This window comes from Cherax quadricarinatus, chromosome 17, assembly GCF_038502225.1.
Source record: "Cherax quadricarinatus isolate ZL_2023a chromosome 17, ASM3850222v1, whole genome shotgun sequence".
In the NCBI taxonomy this organism is placed as follows: Eukaryota; Metazoa; Arthropoda; class Malacostraca; order Decapoda; family Parastacidae; genus Cherax; species Cherax quadricarinatus.
Genome location: NC_091308.1, coordinates 23,860,872 through 23,884,846, shown reverse-complemented (window position 1 = coordinate 23,884,846; position 23,975 = coordinate 23,860,872). Strand labels below are relative to the sequence as shown.

The 23,975-nt window shown below is 38.6% G+C and overlaps 1 protein-coding gene across 1 annotated transcript in view; it reads left to right on the top strand.

Annotated features, from left to right (window-relative positions):
- plx (PTB_TBC1D1_like and TBC domain-containing protein plx) overlaps positions 1-23,975 on the top strand; it is a gene marked incomplete in the record, with an annotated part of 401,111 nt that overhangs the window by 148,818 nt on the left and 228,318 nt on the right.

Sequence of the window (23,975 nt, the reverse complement as noted above, 5' to 3'; positions counted from 1 at the left end):
GACACAGCTAACAAGATAAATGACTTCTTCTCAACCATAGGTTCTAATCTCGCCAATAAAATCCCACGCACCAATGCCCATGCCGGGGACTACCTAGATGGGAATTTCCCAAATTCCTTCTATCTTGCTCCAACTGAGCCCATGGAAGTCACCAAGATTATAAAGTCACTTAAAAATAACTCAGGGAATCTGTCTCATGTCCCACCATTATTGTACAAGAGAGCGGCCCAAGTCCTCTCGCATGCTATCTCATTACTTTTTAACAAGTCACTAGAAACTTGCACCTTCCCGAAACTACTCAAGACGGCAAGGGTTACACCAATACATAAAGGTGGTGACCCTACAGATTTAAACAACTATAGGCCAATATCAAACTTACCATTGCTATCCAAAATCTTTGAGAAACTCGTGCACAGGAGACTATATTCATTTATAACGGCACAAAACATACTCAACCCCTGCCAATTTGGATTCAGGAAAAATAAAAGCACTAACGATGCAATCATAAAAATGCTAGATCTGCTTTACACAACATTGGAAAATAAGGAATATCCACTAGGAATTTTTATTGACCTAAGAAAAGCTTTTGACACAGTAGACCACGGCATCCTACTCCACAAACTTGACCATTATGGTATAAGAGGTCATGCGCTTGCATATTTCAAATCTTACCTTACTAATAGGTATCAGTATGTCACCATTAAAGACACAGCATCAACAACACAGCCAATTGATACTGGAGTTCCGCAGGGAAGTGTCCTTGGTCCCCTGCTCTTCCTCATATACATCAATGATCTTCCAAACGTATCTCAACACCTGAACCCCATTCTCTTTGCTGACGACACGACTTATGTCATCTCTCACCCTAATCTTGCCACTCTCAACACCATTGTTAATGAGGGGCTGATCAAAATATCGACTTGGATGACAGCCAATAAACTTACGCTTAACACTGACAAAACCTACTACATTATGTTTGGTAGCAGAGCAGGAGATGTGCAAATTAACATTAAGATGGACAACACTCTAATTGCCAGGCATAATGAGGGCAAATTCCTAGGCCTATACCTCGACAACAACCTGAACTTCAGCACCCATATCCAACACATAACCAAAAAAGTATCCAAAACGGTTGGGATCCTCTCCAAGATACGATACTACGTGCCGCAAACTGCCCTTCTCACACTATACCATTCACTTATATATCCATACCTCACCTATGCTATATGTGCTTGGGGTTCAACTGCAGCAACACACCTAAAGCCAATAATAACCCAACAAAAAGCCGCAGTAAGAATAATCACTAAATCCCATCCCTGGCAACACACCCCCGCACTCTTCATAGATCTAAACTTACTCCCTGTTCAGTACATCCACACTTAATACTGTGCAATCTACATCTACAGGACCTTAAATTCCAATATTAACCTTGACCTAAAACGCTTTCTTGATAGTTGCGACAGAACCCACAGGCACAACACCAGACACAAACATCTCTGTGACATTCCCCGTGTCCGACTAAACCTTTACAAAAATTCAATGTATGTCAAAGGCCCTAAAATCTGGAACACCCTACCTGAAAATTCTAAAACTGCAGACACATTCATAACCTTCAAAACTACCATCAGAAAACATCTTATCTCCCTGATACACTCTGTCAACTAATTACACGAATACCACCTGGTGGTTAACACTTACACTCACTCACCCATTTGACCATAAACAGAAATATCAATCTCAATCTCAAAATAATGAATTTTAACTAGTCATAAGTTGGCCTGTGATACTCCAATACTGAAACTATGTATAGTGCCAAAACAAAAGCATTCACATTGCTAAACTCACAAACTAGTATTTAGTCACTTAGCCATAATACCAACTTACCTCATAATTTTGTAATATTTTAAACTTAAGATTTAATTTAAGTCTGCCTGAAATGCCTAGCCATGCTAGGTGTTCTAGTGGTACACTCTGTAATTATTATTTTACTACATGTAAACCACACAATAACCAAATTCTGTAAACTCAGCATTGTAATCCTTATAGAGAAGAAACTTTGAATTGAATTGAATTGAATTGAATAATTCCATTAGTTTTCCATCAAATTTCATACTTTTGGTGTCATTACCATCGGGAAAAGATTCTCTATTATTTTTTATAACAAAAATAATAAATGTTTTTTTTGTGGGGAAAATTTTCGACCCAGAGAATAAGTTTAGGACCAGGGGTCTCGACCCTGAAAGGATTAAATTAAAGGGGACAATTTTCTGTGTGTAATAAGATAAAAAAAAATTAGTCATTACTTACCGAGATATAAGGCCACAAATTTGGCACTGGATGCTCACCTGATGGCAACATGGAGTTCTGCCACTTGCAGAGGTGTTGCCAATATGCCTTTTTTTCTTTTTTTTTTTTAAATTATATATTATATATTATATATTATTATATATTATTATATATTAAATTATATTATGGAGAGGAATAAATGGGATTAGGTCAGGGGTTTCAAATAGAGTTAGAGCTAAAGAAGGAGTAGCAAAAATGTTGAAGGATAAGCTATGGCAGGAAAAGAGGGACTGTAAATGTATTAATTCAAGGATTATGTGGAGTAAAATAAAGATTGGATGTGAAAAGTGGGTTATAATAAGCGTGTATGCACCTGGAGAAGAGAGAAGTGTAGAGGAGAGAGAGAGATTTTGGGAAATGTTGAGTGAACGCATGGGGAGTTTTGAATCAAGTGTGAGAGTAATGGTGGTTGGGGATTTCAATGCTAAAGTGGGTAAAAATGTTATTGAGGGAGTAGTAGGTAAATTTGGGGTGCCAGGGGTAAATGTAAATGGGGAGCCTTTAATTGAGCTATGTGTAGAAAGAGATTTGGTAATAAGTAATACATATTTTATGAAACAGAGGATAAATAAATATACAAGGTATGATGTAGCACGTAATGAAAGTAGTTTATTAGATTATGTATTGGTGGATAAAAGGTTGATGGGTAGGCTCCAGGATGTACATGTTTATAGAGGGGCAACTGATATATCGGATCATTATTTAATTGTAGCTACAGTTAGAGTAAGAGGTAGATGGGAAAAGAGGAAGGTGGCAACAACAAGTAAGAGGGAGGTGAAAGTGTATAAACTAATTGAGGAGGAAGTTCAGGTGAGATATAAGCGACTATTGGCAGAAAGGTGGGCTAGTGCAAAGATGAGTAGTGGGGGGGTTGAAGAGGGTTGGAATAGTTTTAAAAATGCAGTATTAGAATGTGGGGCAGAAGTTTGTGGTTATAGGAGGGTGGGGGCAGGAGGAAAGAGGAGTGATTGGTGGAATGATGAAGTAAAGGGTGTGATAAAAGAGAAAAAGATAGCTTATGAAAGGTTTTTACAAAGCAGAAGTGTTATAAGAAGAGCAGAGTATATGGAGAGTAAAAGAAAGGTAAAGAGAGTGGTGAGAGAGTGCAAAAGGAGAGCAGATGGTAGAGTGGGAGAGGCATTGTCAAGAAATTTTAATGAAAATAAGAAAAAATTTTGGAGTGAGTTAAACAAGTTAAGAAAGCCTAGGGAAAGTATGGATTTGTCAGTTAAAAACAGAATAGGGGAGTTAGTAGATGGGGAGATGGAGGTATTAGGTAGATGGCGAGAATATTTTGAGAAACTTTTAAATGTTAAGGAAGAAACAGAGGCAGTAATTTCATGCACTGGTCAGGGAGGTATACCATCTTTTAGGAGTGAAGAAGAGCAGAATGTAAGTATGGGGGAGGTATGTGAGGCATTACGTAAAATGAAAGGGGGTAAAGCAGCTGGAACTGATGAGATCATGACAGAAATGTTAAAAGCAGGGGGGGATATACATGTAGTGTTGGAGTTGTTGGTACTTTTGTTTAATAAATGTATGAAAGAGGGGAAGGTACCTAGGGATTGGCAGAGAGCATGTATAGTCCCTTTATATAAAGGGAAAGGGGACAAAAGAGACTGTAAAAATTATAGAGGAAAAAGTTTACTGAGTATACCAGGAAAAGTGTACGGTAGGGTTATAATTGAGAGAATTAGAGGTAAGACAGAATGTAGGATTGCGGATGAGCAAGGAGGTTTCAGAGTGGGTAGGGGATGTGTAGATCAAGTGTTTACATTGAAGCATATATGTGAACAATATTTAGATAAAGGTAGGGAAGTTTTTATTGCATTTATGGATTTAGAAAAGGCATATGATAGAGTGGATAGAGGAGCAATGTGGCAGATGTTGCAAGTATATGGAATAGGTGGTAAGTTATTAAATACTGTAAAGAGTTTTTATGAGGATAGTGAGGCTCAGGTTAGGGTGTGTAGAAGAGAGGGAGACTACTTCCCAGTAAAAGTAGGTCTTAGACAGGGATGTGTAATGTCACCATGGTTGTTTAATATATTTATAGATGGGGTTGTAAAGGAAGTAAATGCTAGGGTGTTCGGGAGAGGGATGGGATTAAATTTTGGGGAACCAAATTCAAAATGGGAATTGACACAGTTACTTTTTGCTGATGATACTGTGCTTATGGGAGATTCTAAAGAAAAATTGCAAAGGTTAGTGGATGAGTTTGGGAATGTGTGTAAAGGTAGAAAGTTGAAAGTGAACATAGAAAAGAGTAAGGTGATGAGGGTGTCAAATGATTTAGATAAAGAAAAATTGGATATCAAATTGGGGAGGAGGAGTATGGAAGAAGTGAATGTTTTCAGATACTTGGGAGTTGACGTGTCGGCGGATGGATTTATGAAGGATGAGGTTAATCGTAGAATTGATGAGGAAAAAAAGGTAAGTGGTGCGTTGAGGTATATGTGGAGTCAAAAAACGTTATCTATGGAGGCAAAGAAGGGAATGTATGAAAGTATAGTAGTACCAACACTCTTATATGGGTGTGAAGCTTGGGTGGTAAATGCAGCAGCGAGGAGACGGTTGGAGGCAGTGGAGATATCCTGTTTAAGGGCAATGTGTGGTGTAAATATTATGCAGAAAATTCGGAGTGTGGAAATTAGGAAAAGGTGTGGAGTTAATAAAAGTATTAGTCAGAGGGCAGAAGAGGGGTTGTTGAGGTGGTTTGGTCATTTAGAGAGAATGGATCAAAGTAGAATGACATGGAAAGCATATAAATCTATAGAGGAAGGAATGCGGGGTAGGGGTCGTCCTCGAAAGGGTTGGAGAGAGGGGGTAAAGGAGGTTTTGTGGGCAAGGAGCTTGGACTTCCAGCAAGCGTGCGTGAGCTTGTTAGATAGGAGTGAATGGAGACGAATGGTACTTGGGACCTGACAATCTGTTGGAGCGTGAGCAGTGTAATATTTAGTGAATGGATTTCAGGGAAACCGGTTATTTTCATATAGTCGGACTTGAGTCCTGGAAATGGGAAGTACAATGCCTGCACTTTAAAGAAGGGGTTTGGGATATTGGCAGTTTGGAGGGATATGCTGTGTATCTTTATATGTGTATGCTTCTAAACTGTTGTATTCTGAGCACCTGTGCAAAAACAGTGATAATGTGCAAGTGTGGTGAAAGTGTTGAATGATGATGAAAGTGTTTTCTTTTTGGGGATTTTCTTTCTTTTTTGGGTCACCCTGCCTCGGTGGGAGACGGCCGACTTGTTGGAAAAAAAAAAAAATTTTTGTTTTGATAATAACAATTTGTAGTAGTTCTTGTAATTTTATAAACCACTCTTTATTCTGGCACTAATACCTATTAGGTACTGAAATAGTCAAATTCAAATTCATATTCAGTGGACCCCCGCATAACGATCACCTCCGAATGCGACCAATTATGTAAGTGTATTTATGTAAGTGCGTTTGTACGTGTATGTTTGGGGGTCTGAAATGGACTAATCTACTTCACAATATTCCTTATGGGAACAAATTCGGTCAGTACTGGCACCTGAACATACTTCTGGAGTGAAAAAATATCGTTAACCGGGGGTCCACTGTATTTCTTTGCAAGTAGTACATTGAGATTATATTTTTACAATGATGGGTTGCATTGCAAAGAGAGCCTCTATTATGCCTTGGCATTATGGGCTATCTTAACCCCTTGACTGTCGCAACCCCCAATCCTGAGGTGTCTCCTGGTGTCACAAAATTTAAAAAAAAAAAAATCTTTTTCCTTATGAAATGATATTCTTTTCCCAATTGTAATGACACCAAAAAAACAATTTGATGGAAAACTGATGGAATTACGCTCTTGTGAAGTTAGCGACCTCGGCGATATTTACAAATCGGCGATTTCGCCCACTTTGAGCTCTATTTTCGGCTAATTCCGTTGTTCCAGTCGACCAAACTCATAGCTATTTCTTTAGAACTCCGTTTTTTCTATCGACTGAGTACAAGAAACTGCCCATTTACCAATTTCAACTACCCAATAACGTGGTCAGAAATTTGCAATTTGGCCAATTTCACGAAAATTAAAAAATATGACAATTTCAAAATAAGGTCCAGAATGAACAATGCAGACATTCCTGGCTCTAAAATAACATTTTCTTTGCTCATCAGTCATGTCTCCAGGCCCCTCTGATATTACTCTTGCTTTCTATTTTGAATTTTTATTCAAACAAAAAATAGAAGATTTACTATTATGCAGACTACTGCAATACTGTAGTAATTGTATAAATAACATCAACCCATTCATGACTGCATATTAGAATGGCTAGTTGGACATTTATTGGAAATTGACATCATTTGTTTACTTTTGAACATGGGCAGAAATCAAACATTTCCCATCCTTTGAGCTCCATTTCCAGGTTCTTTCTATAGTAAAATCAGTCAAAAATCACCTCAATTTCTATAATATGTTTTCCATTCTATCAAATGAGACCAAGAAAGCGAGAATACAACCATAAATACTATACGAAAATAGACCACAAAGTTGGCATTTTAATTAAAAAAAACGGTCGGAGTTTTTTTTTTCTCATGCACTGTGTGCTCCAGGATTTTTTTTTATATGGTTCACACTGACCACACAGACCCATTCTCTCACATGTGGGCCTACCAGCTTTCTCCTTCTTGATTTGAAGCCGCTAGAATTTGAGTATATATACGTCAAACACGGTACCACGTAAGACGTATATTTATGGCCGCGACAGTCAAAGGGTTTATTATTAGCTGATTGACTATTTATCACTAAAGAAATTATTATAGTTGTACAGTACAGTGAATCTAATTTATGCAAAGCAAAGGATATATTCATGTATTCAAAAAGAATATTCAAAAATGCTTTTTATGAAACATGATTAAGGAGGAGTTTTCAGTAGTTTACAGTATGAGACTGCTACAATTTTGTGAAGGGCAATACTGGTTTTGGTAGGTATGTATACTTCTATGTGGTAATTTGTCAGTATATGAGCTTGTCTAGTCATGAAGTTTTAAGATTTAGGTAATTGATGGATTTATTGGTAATGTTAAATATTGAGTATTGAGTATTTAGTCTAGGGTGATTAAGTGGCTTTTGAGAAGTCTTAAATTGATTTTGAGACTGGGTTGCTTTGGTATTTTCTGGTAATGAATTCCAAATTTTGGGGCCCTTTATGTGCATAGAGTTTTTACACAGTGTGATAGGGACACAGGGTACATCAAAAAGAGATCTGTGTCTTGTGTTATGGTCATGTGTCATGTTAAGATTGGTGAGGAAAAGTTTGAGTGGAGGGTTTATGTTTGCATGTATTGTTTTATGTATGTAGTAGGCAGATGAATAAGTATGGATGTTCTTCATGGTGAGCAGATTTAGACTTGAATATTAGTGGAGTATGCTGTCAGGAGTGGGAGTTTATAATTCTGACTGCTGCTTATTGCTGGGTTATTAGTGGTCTTAGGTGATTTAATGTTGTTGATGCCCGTGCACAGATTCCATATGTGAGATGAGGGTAGATGAGTGAATGATACAGTGCAAGGAGAGCTGATTGTGGAACATAGTATCGTATCTTTGATAGTATGCCTACAGTCTTGGAGATTTTCTTGGTTATTTGTTGTATATGTGTCTGGAACTTGAAGCGACTGTCAAGGTGGATTCCTAGGAATTTTCCTTCCGTGAGTCTTGACAGTGATCCATTTGGCGTTATGTTAAGTGGAACGTTTGCAGCTTTGTTTCCAAACTGAATGAAGTAGGTTTTGTCAGTATTCAGTGTAAGTTTCTTAGTTATCATCCAGGCAGATATTTTCTGCAATTCAGCATTGACTGTGTTGGCGAGTATGACTGGGTTTGGGTGAGAGAAGACATATGTAGAGTCATCTGCAAATAATATGGGTTTGAGAAACTGTGATGCATTTGGTAGGTCATTGATGTAGATGAGAAAGAGGAGTGGTCCAAGGATGCTTCCCTGTGGGACTCTGACTGTGATTGGTTGTGTGGAAGAGTTTGCACCATTTGTGTACACATATTGGCTTCTGTTGCTGAGGTAGGATCTTTAGGTAGTTGAGGGAGTGGCCTCTTATACCATAGTGTGTTAATTTAGTGTACAGCAGTTCATGGTCAACTGTATCAAAAGCTTTACGTAAATCAATGAAAATTCCCAGCGGGACTTCTTTCTTTTCGAGAGTGGTATATATTAGTTCTAGCATGTGTATGATAGCATCATTTGTGCTTTTATTATTCCTGAATCCAAACTGACAGGGGTTTAGTATGTTATGTGAGACGAGGAAGGAATAGATCCGTCTATGAATTAATTTTTCAAAGATTTTAGAGAGGAGTGGTAAGTTAGATATTAGTCTGTAGTTATTCAAATCTGTTTGGTCACCTTCTTTGTGTATCGGAGTGACCCTCGCTATTTTGAGAATTGTTGGGAAGGTGGAGGATTCAGTGGATTTGTTAAAGAGTGTTGCAATAATTGGTGACAATATACTTGAGAAGCTTTTTTGTACATAAAAGTTGGCAAGTTGTTTATGTCTCCTGCATTGTTTTTAAGGGTGTTGATGATGAACGAGACTTCTGTTGGGGTGGTCGGAACTAGGAATAGTGTGTTCGGGTAGGTGCTCATGAGGTAGTCAGATGGACTGGTGTTTGAGTTTGGGATTTTGCTTGCTAGGTTCTTTCCTATGGTGGAGAAAAAACCATTGAGTCTGTTTGCCGTTTCAGTTGGTGGGAGTAGGGGTTCGTCTGATTTTGTTAATTTGATTGTTTTGCTTTTGGATATTTTTTTTAGTTCCAAGAATTTTGGATAGTTTTTTCCAGGTTTTTTTCATATCACCTTTGATGGTTTGTAGTCTGTTTTCATAATACAATTTTTTTGACCTTCTTATGAGGCTGGTAAGAGCTGATGAGTAGCATTTTGACTGGTCTCTAGTTATAATCCCTGGCTAACACCAAGCATCCTGAAATCCATTAACACAAAGCACAAATATGAAAAAGAGTATAGAATGGGTCAAATAACTAGAGAACAGTCAAAAAGTTACTCGTCAGCACTTACCAGCCTGATAAGAAGGTCAAAAAAATTGTATTATGAAAATAGATTACGTAACATCAATGGTGATATGAAAAAAAACTGGAAAACTCTATCTGAAATTCTTGGAACTAAAAAATTATCCAAAAACAAACCAATCAAACTAACAAAATCAGATGAACACCTACTCACTCCAACCGAAACAGCAAACAGACTTAATGTTTTCTTCTGCACCATAGGAAAAAATCTAGCAAACAAAATACCAAGCACAAACACCCATCCATCAGACTACCTCATAGGTACCTACCCAAATACGCTATTCCTAGCTCCAACCAACCCCATTGAAGTTACGCTCATCATAAACACCCTTAAAAACAAGGCAGGAGACATAAACAACTTGCCTGCTTTTATGTACAAAAAAGCTTCGTAAGTATTGTCACCAATTATTGCAACACACTTTAACAAATCCATTAAATCATCTACCTTCCCAACAATCCTCAAAATAGCAAGGGTCACTCCTATCCATAAAGGAGGTGACCAAGCTGATTTGAATAACTATAGACCAATATCTACCTTACCACTGCTTTCTAAAATCTTTGAAAAACTAATTCATAGATGGATCTATTCCTACCTCGTTTCACACAACATATTAAACCCTTGTCAGTTTGGATTCAGAAATAATAAAGCACAAATGATGATATCATACACATGCTAGAACTAATATATACCGCACTTGAAAAGAAAGAAGTCCCGCTGGGCATTTTCATTGATTTACGTAAAGCTTTCGATACAGTCGACCATGAACTGCTGTACTCCAAATTAATGCACTGTGGTATCAGAGGCCACTCCCTCAACTACCTAAAGTCATACCTTAGTAACAGAACTCAATATGTGTATGCAAATGATGCAAACTCTTCCACCCAACCAATCACAGTAGGAGTCCCACAAGGAAGCGTCCTTGGACCACTCCTCTTTCTCGTCTACATCAATGATCTACCAAATACATCACAGCTACTCAAACCCATATTATTTGCAGATGACACTACATATGTCTTTTCCCACTGAAACACAGTCATACTAGCAAACACAGTCAATGCTGAATTACAGAAAATATCTGCCTGGATGATGACTAACAAACTTACCCTGAACACTGATAAAACCTATTTCATTCAGTTTGGAAACAAAGCTGCAAATGATCCAATTAACATAAAGCTAAATGGATCATCAGTCACAAGACTCACAGAGGGAAAATTCCTAGGTATCCACCTTGACAGTAGCCTTAAGTTCCGGACACACATACAACAAATCACCAAGAGAATCTTCAAGACTGTAGGCATACTATCAAAGATAAGGTACTACATTCCACAATCAGCTCTCCAGGCACGGTACCATTCCCTCATATACCCTTATCTTACATATGGAATTTGTGCATGGGGATCAACAACATCCAATCACCTAAAACCCCTAATAACCCAGCAAAAGGCAGCAGTAAGAATGATAACAAATTCCCACTCCCGCCAGCATACTCCACCAATTTTCAAAAGCCTGAATCTGCTCACCGTTAAGAACATCCGTACTTATTCATGTGCCTACTGCATACACAGAACAATACATGCAAATATAAACCCCCAACTCAAACTTCTCACCAACCTAAACAGGACACATGACCACAACACAGATCTCTTTTTGATATACCTCGTGTCCATATCACCCTGTGTAAAAACTCTATGTACATAAAGGGCCCCAAAATATGGAATTCATTACCAGAAGATATTAAAGTAACCCAGTCTGAAAATCAATTTAAGACTTCTCAAAAGCCACTAAATCACCCTAGACTAAATGGTAAATACTCAGTACACACTTACTCACCTATGTACTCCCACATCATAACTGAAACAATCACTTTGAACCTTTTATCCTTTGTTGACAGGAATATAATTGAATCATTGTTTTCACAAAAGCATTTTAGAATATAAATATATCTTTGTATTATACAAATTTTGATTAATTTATAATTAATATTCTACTGTACAACTATGAAATAATTACTATCCTACTGTACAACTATGATATACTCCTTAGTATTAAGTAGACTGTAAGCCAATAATGTTAAGTTGGCTCATAATGCCAAGGCATAATAGAGTGTCTATTTGCATTGCAACCCACTATTGTAAATACAAAATCTCAATGTACTGTTTGCAAGACATAAAATAAATAAATAAATAAACAAATAAATAAATTATGTACTGTTTTTCATATTGGTGCTTTGTGTTAAAGGATTTAAGGATGCTCGGTATTAGCCAGGGGCTATTAACCCTTTGAGGGTCGACAGGCCCTCTCCGAAACTCGTTCTCAGGGTCGGCCAAATTTAAAAAAAAAAAAAAATTATTTTCTCTTATGAAAAGATAGAGAATCTTTTCCCGATCATAAAGACACCAAAAGTTTGAAATTTGATAGAAAACTTACGGAATTATGCTCTCGCAAAGTTAGCGGTCTCGGCGATGTTTACGCATCGGCGATTTTGCCCACTTTGAGCCCCATTTTCGGCCAATTCCACTGTACTAGTCGACAAAAAAACATGACTATTTCGCTAGAACTCCATTTTTTCTATCGAATGGGTGCAAGAAACCACCCATTTATGAAATTCAACTATCCAGTACAGTGGTCAGAATTTAGCAATTTTGCCAATTTCACACAAATTTCAAAAGATGCCAATTTCCGAATAGGGTCCAGAATAAACAAGAAAGACATTCCTGGCACTAAAATGACATTTCCTCTAGTCATTATTCACGTCTCAAGGCCCCTCTTATATTCTTTTGCTTTCCACTTTGAATTTTTATTCTCACAAAAAATATAAGATTTACTGTTATGCAGACTACTGCATTAGTGTAAAAAATGGTATAAATATTATTGGTGCACTTGTGAAAGAATATTAGACTCACCAGTTGACGTGTATTGCATGCTTGGCACGATTTGTTTACTTTTGAAGTTTGGTAAAAATCGAACATTTCTGCTACTTTGAGCTCAATTTCAAGGCACCTGTCATTGTAAAACCAGTCAAAATCATCTCAATTTCTGTAATATGTCTTCCATTCTATAAAATGAGACCAAGAAAAGTAGAATACAACAATAAATACCATACGAAAATACACTGCAAAGTCGCTGATTTATTCCAAAAAAATGGTCAAAGTTTTTTTTTTTCTCATTATGCACTGTGTGCTGCAGGATTTTTTTTAGACTGTGCACACTCACCACATAGACCCATTCTTTCATATGAAGGCCTACCAGCTTTCTCCCACTAGATTTGAGGGCGCTAGAATTTAGGCGTACTAGTACGTCAAAAACCCTGGGTCGTAAGCCGTACTAGTACGTCCGAAACCCTCAAAGGGTTAAGTCTCTTAGCTTTGATCTGTTTAGTTTTTCTAGGGCAATGTTTGTTATAGAGGTAATGGGCTTTTTTTTTTAGAAAATTATTTGTACAGTCATATCTGTATATGTTTCGAGCTCATTTACCTAGATTGGTTATGAGAAAGGTTGGGTAGTGGTCTGTGGTGTTGTCTGTGCTTATGCCTGATTTTAAAAGGGATATGGTGTTAGTCCAGATGTGGTCTATTAAAGAGACACTGGTCTCGGAGATTCTTGTAGGTTTAGATATTGATAAATTAGACACATATGCAACTCTTGGGTATCTTTATTGAGGAAACGTTTCGCCACACAGTGGCTTCATCAGTCCATACGAAGGAGAAACTTGAAGAACAGGAGGAGAATGAGGTAATCAGTCCCTCAACCTTGAGTCGATGTGTTCAGTCCATCAATCTTGAATAGAATACGGCATATCAGCGGAGAAGCAGCTTATAAGCCGTATGGCAGGAGAGGTGCAGCAGTCATAGGTCGTGTCACATTTGTTCAATGTGGAAGTAGGTCGTGCCCAAGAATTAGGCAAGCGAAGAATTCCTAAGTATTAAGATCCCAAGAAGTTGCAGTGTCTGACAGATTTGTAGATGAATGGTTCAGAGAACCGACATGTTGATAAATTAGACACATATGCAACTCTTGGGTATCTTTATTGAGGAAACGTTTCGCCACACAGTGGCTTCATCAGTCCATACGAAGGAGAAACTTGAAGAACAGGAGAAGAATGAGGTAATCAGTCCCTCAACCTTGAGGTTTAGATATTGTTGGTAGCAACAAGCAGTTGCTACCAACAATATCTAAACCTACTTCTGGGTCCTGGTCATGTAGTAGATTAATATTGAAATATCCTGTTAGCAGTAGGTGGTGATTATTCATGTGTGAATCATTTATCAAGTTTCCTAATTTTTCACTAAAGTGGTAAATGTTTGACTGTGGTACTCTGTAGATGTTTATAACTGTGAACGGTTTTTGTGGGTCTTTTGATTTAGCCCTTTCAGGGCCCGTCCCGTAGATCTACGGCTTTACGTTCAGGGTCCAAACCGTAGATCTACACCAAAATTCTAGCGGCGTCAAATTTAGTGCGAAAATGCTGGTAGGCCTACATGTGAGAGAACGTGTCTGCATGGTGTGTGTGCACCATAAACAAAAATTCTAGGCGCTCGCATAGCATTGTGGGAACACCATGCCTCGTTGCAAGGCAGCTCTCACCCCAAGGAAAATTGGGATTCTCCTCTTCCTACCTGATAGTTCTGACTCTGATGGAAGTGGAAATGAAGACGAATTCTTTGGCTTTGATTAGTTAGTGACTGAAAGGAATGACCAGGATATCGATAATAGTGCAGAAAACCCTGACGATCCTCAACCTTCTACCTCTGGTGTGGGCACTCCTCAGTCACAGTCAGTTGTACCTCATCGCAAGAGAAAACTTATTTTCGCATGGCTAGGCCTCTGACTTCAGTAATGATGGTGATAGTGACGTGGATTGTAATTTTATTGCTCTTGACGATCATTCGAGTAGTGATAGCCAGGAAACATATTCACCAGTGAAGCGTCGGTATATACGCCGCTGCATGCGCTCGGGTAGTGTTCCCTGTGCAGTGCCCAGGGGACGGAGTACATCTCGTGGCCCTACACCAGGAATAGACAGTGAAAGTGAGGATGATGTGGCTACACTTGGCATGGATAGACCACAGGCATCAGTAGGTGGTGGTAGTGGTGATGGTAGTGCCACGGCCATGCGTGACTCACCAGCCCAGGCTTGGACCCACGCTGCTGAATCCTCAGTTCAAGGACAAAGTGGAGCGTCAGCCACCAGCCCACCACAACCACAACTACCAGCACAACCAGCCTATGATGTCCAGTATCCACCAGCAAACCGTATGTGGGATTGGCAGCAAAATCCCAATTTTGTTCCCAAGCCTCACCACTTTGATGACTCTTAAAGTAGAATTCTACCTACTTGTCCCCTTGGAACCACTGCCAATGAACTGGAATTTTTTGAATTATTCTTTGACCAGCCCTTGATGGAAACTATTGTCAGGGAAAGTAACAAGTATTTTGAGTACACCATGGCAAATACGATCATATCACCACAGTCAAGACTACACCGGTGGAAAGAGACGACTGTTGCAGAAATGTATTTGCTTTTTGCAACAATAATGCTTATGCCTCATGTCTATAAGCATAATATAAAAGCATACTGGTCCACAGATCGGCTAATTTCTACCCTGGTCTTCATTGAAATCATCCCAGTGAACAGGTTTATCTTACTGTAACGTATGTTGTACTTCTCTGACAAAACCCGGCCTGACAGAAGTGACAGGTTATACAAGATTAGAAATGTATTTATGTATCTGAAGCAAAAGTTCAACATGTACTTTTATCCATTCAAGAATCTTTTACTTGACGAATCTTTGATTTTGTACAAAGGTAGACTGTCATTCAAACAGTATATACCGAGCAAGTGGAAACGCTTTGGTATAAAACTGTTTGTACTCTGTGACTGTGACAGTGGCTTGGTATTGGATATTGTTGTATACACGGGAAGTAAAACATTGAAAGATACCAGGATGTTATTGGGTATCTCAGGTGACGTGAGAAGCATGATGGCACCTTATCTTGGTAAGGGGCATACATTATATACTGATAACTGGTACACAAGCCCTTTACTCAGTGATTTCTTGCGAGTGAACAAGACAGATGTGTGTGACACAGTGCGTTCTAGTCGTAAATATATGCCCAGGTTCAACGCAGGTGCTTGTGGTGATGAGGTGCAGGTGTTTACTGCCAATGACATCATGGCATTACGGTGGCATGACAAACGAGATGTCACATTGTTGACAACCATTCACCATAACGAAATGCAAGACAGTGGCAAAGTTGATAGAATGACTAATGAACATATTCGAAAACCAGTGACAGTGATTGATTATACATAAAACATGTGCATGGTTGACAAATGTGACATGCAGATTGGCTTTGTTGATTGTGTTAGTAAGAGTTACAAGTGGTACATGAAACTTTTCTTCCATCTCATGGACATTTCAATGCTCAATGCATATAATATTTACCAAGTGAAGACTGGCAACAGACCACCATATGGTGAATTTTGTTTGTCTGATGTCAGACAACTCATCATGAAGTATCAGGTAACAGCACCTGCTATACAACAAGGTCCTCGAACTCCTCAGCATATACCCAAGCATTTGAGGAGGAAGGGTGATCGTTTCATAATACAGCTTCCTGCAACTAAGAAGAAATTTGCTTGGAAGAGATGCATTGTCTGTGCACAAACAAAATGACGGCAACAAAGACGCAAAGACACTCGGTTTATGTGCGAGGAATGTAAGGTACCTCTGTGCATGGTGCCTTGTTTCAAGGAGTTCCACAAGCTCCAGCAGTTCTAAAAACATGTCCAGTGATTGTAAATATATGATAGAACATTAGTATTATACAAGATTTGTGCATGTTTATTGTAATAAACAACAGTGGTAAACAATATGATAATAACTTTAGTGTGGTTTTTGTGTTCAATACAGTGAGTTTATGTATATACATTATATACAGTATTGGTCTCTCAGGCCCCAAATGTTAGTAGGAAAAGAAAAAAAATTAGAAAAGAAAAGAAAAAACTATAAAAAAGTAAAATTAAGTAATGCGTGTATGTGGAAATCATCGATGTTGCCACCACCCGGTCATTTTGGGTCAACTTCTCGGCACTGTATCTCGGTAAGTACTGATCAGAATTTTTTTTTTGTTTTATTACCTTCACAAAAATATACTCTTTAATTCTGTAAGAAAAATAATTTTTTTTTTTTTTTTTCAAAATTTCTTGGACACTGTGGCACCCCTTCCGATTTTGGCCTTGGACCCTGAAAGGGTTAAATTTAGCTATGATATATTCACCATGCTCAAATAGTAACTAACACACTGACAGGTGACTATTTTTACCTGCTCTGATCACATACTATTGTCTAGATTTTTTTTTTTTTTTTTTTTTTTTTTTTTTTTTTTTTTTTTTTTTTTTTTTTTTTTTTTTTTTTTTTTTTTTTTTTTTTTTTTTTTTTTTTTTAACAAGTCGGCCATCTCCCACCGAGGCAGGGTGACTCAAAAGAGAAAGAAAATCCCCTAAAAGAAAATACTTACATCATCATTCAACACTTTCACCTCACTCACACATAATCACTGTTTTTGCAGAGGTGCTCAGAACACAACAGCTTAGTAGCATATACGTATAAAGATACACAACATATCCCTCCAAACTGCCAATATCCCGAACCCCTCCTTTAGAGTGCAGGCATTGTACTTCCCATTTCCAGGACTCAAGTCCGACTATATAAAAATAACCGGTTTCCCTGAATCCCTTCACTAAATATTACCCTGCTCACACTCCAACAGATCATCAGGTCCCAAATACCATTTGTCTCCATTCATTCCTATCTAACGCGCTTACGCATGCTTGCTGGAAGTCCATCAATGTCTTAGACATGCTGGAATATATTTGAAACTCCTTGAAGCACAGTGTAAGATAAGTGTGACTCCACTGCTGACAGTGCAGCATTAGAGTGACATTTGATGATTGTGCACTGTTTTGGCTTTATTTGTTTTCACTGTTACACTGTTTGTCTGTCTGTCTTTCTGTTTGTGTGTCTGTATCTGTCTGTCTAGCTCTGTCTCTGTTTATCTGTCTTTCTGTCTGTCTACTTGTCTGTCTCAGAGAGAGAGCTGCTCATGAACTAACAGGTATTACACACAATGTAGAGTCATCACGTCTGATTCCTGAGCAAGTGAAAATGCGCATTGCTTGCCAGTCATTCTTCTTATGCCTTATATCTACAAGCACACTGTAGCACTTTGGATATTTTTTTGAGGGTTATCCTAGGTAATTTACACTATGTATAATAACTGGACTTAGGTGTACTTGTGAGATAGAGACAGAGATAGACAGAGATAGAGACAGAGATTCAGACAGACAGACGGAGATAGAGACAGCCAAAGTCAATCAGCCACCCACCCAGCCTGCCAAACGCATATTACACATCTTCCAGAATTGTTTCTCTTTACTTAGGGTATAGGTTATAGGACATTCTGGCAGGATGACACTACCAGTGGTATCAAAATTGAAAGGATGTTGCACAAATGTTGCACATGGGTTATTTTTGAGGGTTTTGATATTTCCTTGACCACTTTTGGTCACATCCATCCCAAAACCACTAAACTCAGGGTCAACATCACTTTCCTCTTAAAAGGGGAGTGTTAATATGATATGACTTCAGTGAATCCCTGGTGTTTGCCATGCTGTTTGCTCTAGCTGGCGCTCAATTGAACTGGTGCTCCCACAAGGTACTAGGTGGTCTCAGATATTTTTAATACTGCACGCACCAAGTGTTAAGAACCATTCTATACTGACCAGACATCTCAGGCCAATCATGCCAAATTTGGGGGCTGGAAAAATAAAACATTGATCTATGTTTGGAGCGCTAGCGATAACAACATAGATCTATGTTTGGACAGTTATAAAGGGTTAACTATTGGGAACGTTGGAAGCACTTGACTTGTACTCGCTGGAATGCAGACAAGAGAGATACAGTAGACCATCGTTTAACATGGTAGTTATGTTCCTGAAAACACCGTTTTAGTTAAAATTGTGTTAGACAAACTGAAGAACTTATGGGAAAAATACGTTATGTTCCTGGAGTCGCAAAAAAGACAAAACTTTTTTTTAGACCTCTAGATCTTACAAAAATAAAAATGAATATGTAATTGTAATTCGTTGTCATGATGTATTATGTTTTTACTGCTTAAGATTACAAATGCAACAGAAATAATAGTATTTCTTACCTTAAATTATGGGTGCTGGTGTTTGTGGATGATTGTGAAGAGTGGTGAGTTATGCCATGGCCCTACTGGGCTGAGGTGGATGGTAGAGGTACTGGTACTGAAGTTGATGGTTGTACTGGAGTGTGCATAAATTCTGTAATGGATTTCTGTTCTGTTTTACCCCACAGTACATTGTAGAACTGACGGTAAGGCATCAGCTGCTCTAGACACAGTTTCAGGGTCCCCCTCATTGAAAAAGTCTAACTTTAAGTCAGTAAATCAGTCAGTCAATAAGTCAGTCAGTTAATCAAGTCAGTCAGTAAATCAGTCAGTCATCACACAAACTCGTATTTACTTCATTCTTTTTATGTGCACAAAGAGACACTTCATTACGGCCAGTGGCTATCTCTTGTCTAATATCTCTGTATTCTTCATTAATTCCAAGACTTAAATGCTTAAACTTTTTCTTGCCACTTTCAGCAACACTTGTATGCCTACTGGGTGCCATGATTGCTTGGCAGATTTAAGATATGGCGAGAATAAGTTATAAGCTTCTAACAGAGGATGGTATGTATCCCGCGGGTGACGTGCTCAAAATTTTTTCCCCTCCCTCGAATCGTGTTAAGTTTATTTTATGAAGTGTTATACAAAAATATGCCGCAATTCTTCAGTCATGCTATAACCAAAACACTTGGAAAATCCTAGAGGGAATGGTCCTGAATCTGCACACACAAATCACTCTCTACGAAAGTAAAAGACTGGGCAGGCGGTGCAAAATACCCCCAATGAAAAGTAGGGGTGCCATTGGTACGCTAACAGAAAACACAATGAGTGTCCTGGGCCCAAAACTGTTCAACAGCCTCTCATCATGCATAAGGGGAATCACCAGTAGACCCCTGGCTGCCTTCAAAAAGGAGCTGGACAGATACCTAGTTGGTGCTGGATCAGCCGGGCTGTGGTTTGTACGTTGGACTACGTGCGACCTGCAGTAACAGCCTGGTTGATAAGGCCCTGATCCACCAGGAGGCCAGACTGTGGGGGCGTTGATCCCCGGAATACCCTCCAGGTAGACTCCATTTAGGTAGACCCCTCTCAAAAAAATTTTACCCAAATTACTTTAAGAGCGATTAGTAACTTGTAGGTTTAGCACTTCTTTTTGATTATAATAATAATAATAATAATAATAATAACTAGTATTATCAATTATAATTTACATACAGTAGACCATCATTTAGCACGAGTTTATTTGGCACGATTTGGGTATTGCACAATGGAAGAATTGCGGCACAATTTTATGTAACACGTCATATAATTAATATAACACGGTTCAGTTTGTGGGAAGGAAAAAAAAATTCTCTTTTGCTCAAGCGGCCACCTTGTTGTGGAGCAGCCAGGGAGCCCTCCCGCCATCCCCTGCCACCCTTCGACACCACCCCACCATCCCAGCATTTGTAATTCATACGTGTCCAGTCTTTCTCTGCAACAAGGCAGCTGTGTTTGTGAATTGTGTTATGATATTTTAATTACTATATCTTGTATCTGCCAAGTAATCATGACACCCATCAGCCATACCAGTGTTGCTGAAAGTGGCACAAAGAGGTATAAGCACTTAAGTCTTAGAATTAACAAAGAAACAAAGATATTAGACAAGAGATAACCTGTAGCTGTAATAAAGTGTTACTTTGTACACAGAAAAAGAGGCAAACATGAGTTTGTATGACTGAATGACTGACTTATTGAATGACTGATTTACTGAATGACTTGACAGACTGAGTTATATGACTGACTGACTGAATGACTTACAAGTGACTTGACTGATTTACCGAGTAACTTGACTGACTTACTGAATGACTTGATGGAATTGCTAAGTGACTTACTGAATGACTTGACTGAGTGACTTGACTGACTTACTGAGTGATCTGACTGACTTACTGAATGACTTTGACTAAATATTCAGACTTAAAGTTAGACACTTCAGTACAACCATCAACTTCAGTACCAGAACCTCTACCATCCACCTCAGCCCAGTAGGGCTAACTAAATGACTTACTAACTAAATGACTGATTTACCGAGTAACTTGACTGACTTACTGAATGACTTGATGGAATTGCTAAGTGACTTACTGAATGACTTGACTGAGTGACTTGACTGACTTACTGAGTGACACACAAATAACCCGCACATAAAAGACAGAAGCTTACGACGACGTTTCGGTCCGACTTGGACCATTGACAAAGTCACACTAACAGAGGTGGAGCAGGACGGCTATATATAGGCAGGAAGAGGTGGAGGTAGTAGTAGTAGTGATGAAATTAGACACATGTGCGGCGTCTGGTTGTCTTTGTTGTGGACGTTTCGCCATCCAGTGGCTGGCTGGATGGCAAAACGTCTACGGTGGGGATGCCCGGGTGTTGTGCATGTGTCATTTCATCCTGTCCGTTTTATATACAATTCTTGTACTACTACTACTACTACTACTACTACTACTACCACCACTACTACTACCTCCACCTCTTCCTGCCTATATATAGCCGTCCTGCTCCACCTCTGTTAGTGTGACTTTGTCAATGGTCCAAGTCGGACCGAAACATCGTCGTAAGCTTCTGTCTTTTATGTGCGGGTTATTTGTGTATCGTTCCATTCACGGTATTGTGCCTTTTTGTTATTTATTTACTGAGTGACATAACAGACTAACTAAATGACTTACAAGTGACTTGACTGATTTACCGAGTAACTTGACTGACTTACTGAATGACTTGATGGAATTGCTAAGTGACTTACTGAATGACTTGACTGAGTGACTTGACTGACTTACTGAGTGATCTGACTGACTTACTGAATGACTTTGACTAAATATTCAGACTTAAAGTTAGACACTTCAGTACAACCATCAACTTCAGTACCAGAACCTCTACCATCCACCTCAGCCCAGTAGGGCCACAGCATAACTCTCCACTCTCTTCACAATCATCCACAAACACCAGCACCCACAATTTAATGTAAATACTATTATTTCTGTTACATTTGTAGTCTTCAGCAGTAAAAACAACATAATACATCACAGCAATGAACTACAACTACATATTCACTTTTATTTTTGTAAGACGTGGAGGCCTAAAAAAAAGTTGTTTGCTTTTTGGGGGCTCCAAGGAACGTAACCCCATTTTTCCCATAAGGTTTTAAGTTCATCTAACACGATTTTACCTACCACGGCATTTTCAGGAAAGTAACTACCGTGCTAAATAACGGTCTACTGTATTACTAGTTTGTAATAAGCAAACCAACTTCAGGAGTTGTAAATAATTGTAAAGTAGCCATCTGTAAACAACAGGTAGTTATGTTTGTTTTTGTGGTTGGTGGCAGTGGAGCAGACAATAAACTGCACAAGTTCTCGTCTCTCAGCTACGGTCTGCACATTACCAACCAGTCACTGGCTCATTATGATTTTGAAGCAAGTACTTCATTTTTTGTTTTCCCCTGAATATGACTGCCAAATTTTGGGTGAGTCTTATTTGCTCAGCCTGACTCAAGTCCCACCATTATTGTACAAATGAGTGGCTCATGTCCTTTTGCCTGTTATTTGATTACTCTCTAACAAGTCACTAGAAACTAGCACTTTCCCGACACTGCTCAAGATAGCAAGGGTTACACCAACACACAAAGGTGGTGACCTCACAGACGTAAACAACTACAGCCCAATATCAAACTTACCGTTGCTATCCAAAATCTTTGAGAAACTCGTGCACAAGATATTATATTCCTTTATAACAGCTCAAAGCATCCTCAACCCCTGCCAATTGAGCTTCAGGAAAAGCAAAAGCACAAATGACACAATTGTAAAAATGCTAGACCTGCTTTACACAGCACTGGAAAAAATTAATATCCATTAGGACTCCTTATCAACCTAAGGAAACCTTTTGATACTGTAGTCCACGGTATCTTACTCCACAAATTTGATCATTATGGTATAAGAGGCCATGCACTTAAATATTTCAAATCCTACCTTACTAACAGGCATCAATACATCTCTATGAAGGACACAACCTCATCAACTAGACCACTGGATACTGGAGTGCCACAAGGAAGTGTCCTTGGCCCCCTGCTCTTCCTCTGATATATCAATTATCTTCCTAATGTATCACAACACCTGAAACCTGAAGACACAACTTATGTCATCTCCCACCCTAATCTTGCCTCACTCATCACCATTGTTAACGAAGAGCTAGTAAAAATATCGACCTGGATGACTGCTAATAAACTTAAATTTAATGCTGACAAAATCTTCTATATTATGTTTCGGAACAGAGCAGGTGTTGCTCAGCTGAACATTATGATTGACAACACTCTCATTGCCAAACATAATGAGGGCAAATTCCTGAGCCTGCACCTTGACAGCAGCCTAAAATTCAACACCCATACACAACACGCAAAAAAAAGTATCCAAAACTGATGGCATCCTCTGCAAGATACGTTATTATGTACCGCAATCAGCCCTACTCACACTATACTATTCACTCGTCTATCCCTACCTCACCTATGCCATTTGTGCCTGGGGATCATTAGGAGGAACCGACTTAAAGCCAATAATAACCCAGCAAAAAGCCGCAGTAAGAACTATCACGCAATCCAATGCTAGCAAAAACCCCCACCCCACCCCCCCACTCTTCAAAGACCTTAACTTCTTGCTCACTGTATAGAACATTCACACCTACTACTGTGCAACCTACATTTACAGAACCATAAATTCTAATGTTAACCCTGAACTAAAACACTTTCTTGATAGTTGTGACAGGACCCATAGACACAATACCAAACACAAAAATCTCTGACATTCCCCGTGTCCAGCTAAATCTCTACAAAAATTCAGTGTACATAAAAGGGCCTAAAATCTGTAACTTCCTGCCTGAAAACTCGAACTACAGACTCAACCACCATTTTCAAAACTACCTTTAAAAAACATCTTATCTCCCTAACACACCCCATCATCAGTTAATTATATGAAAACCACCTGTTCTCTTTTTTGTATCATGCACACATCCAAAACAAAATAGATTTACTCTTGATATCTGTGAGTCCCCCTAATTCACACTTACACTTACCCAGATGATTGTAAACATAAAATTCCTAATACATATAGTTATTGCCTAATAAATCTTACGTTAGCCCTAAGATTGACTAAGATACTCTCCCAATATAGGTGCTTTAATAGAACAGTGTATCATGCCAAGACTTAACCATTCCCATTTCTAAAATTACTAATTGTAATATTGTTATATGTTTTGTACTACCTCATTATTATAAATCTAATTGGTCACTTCAGTTACCTAGTATACAGTAAGGTATATGAAAATGTACTGGTACATAACC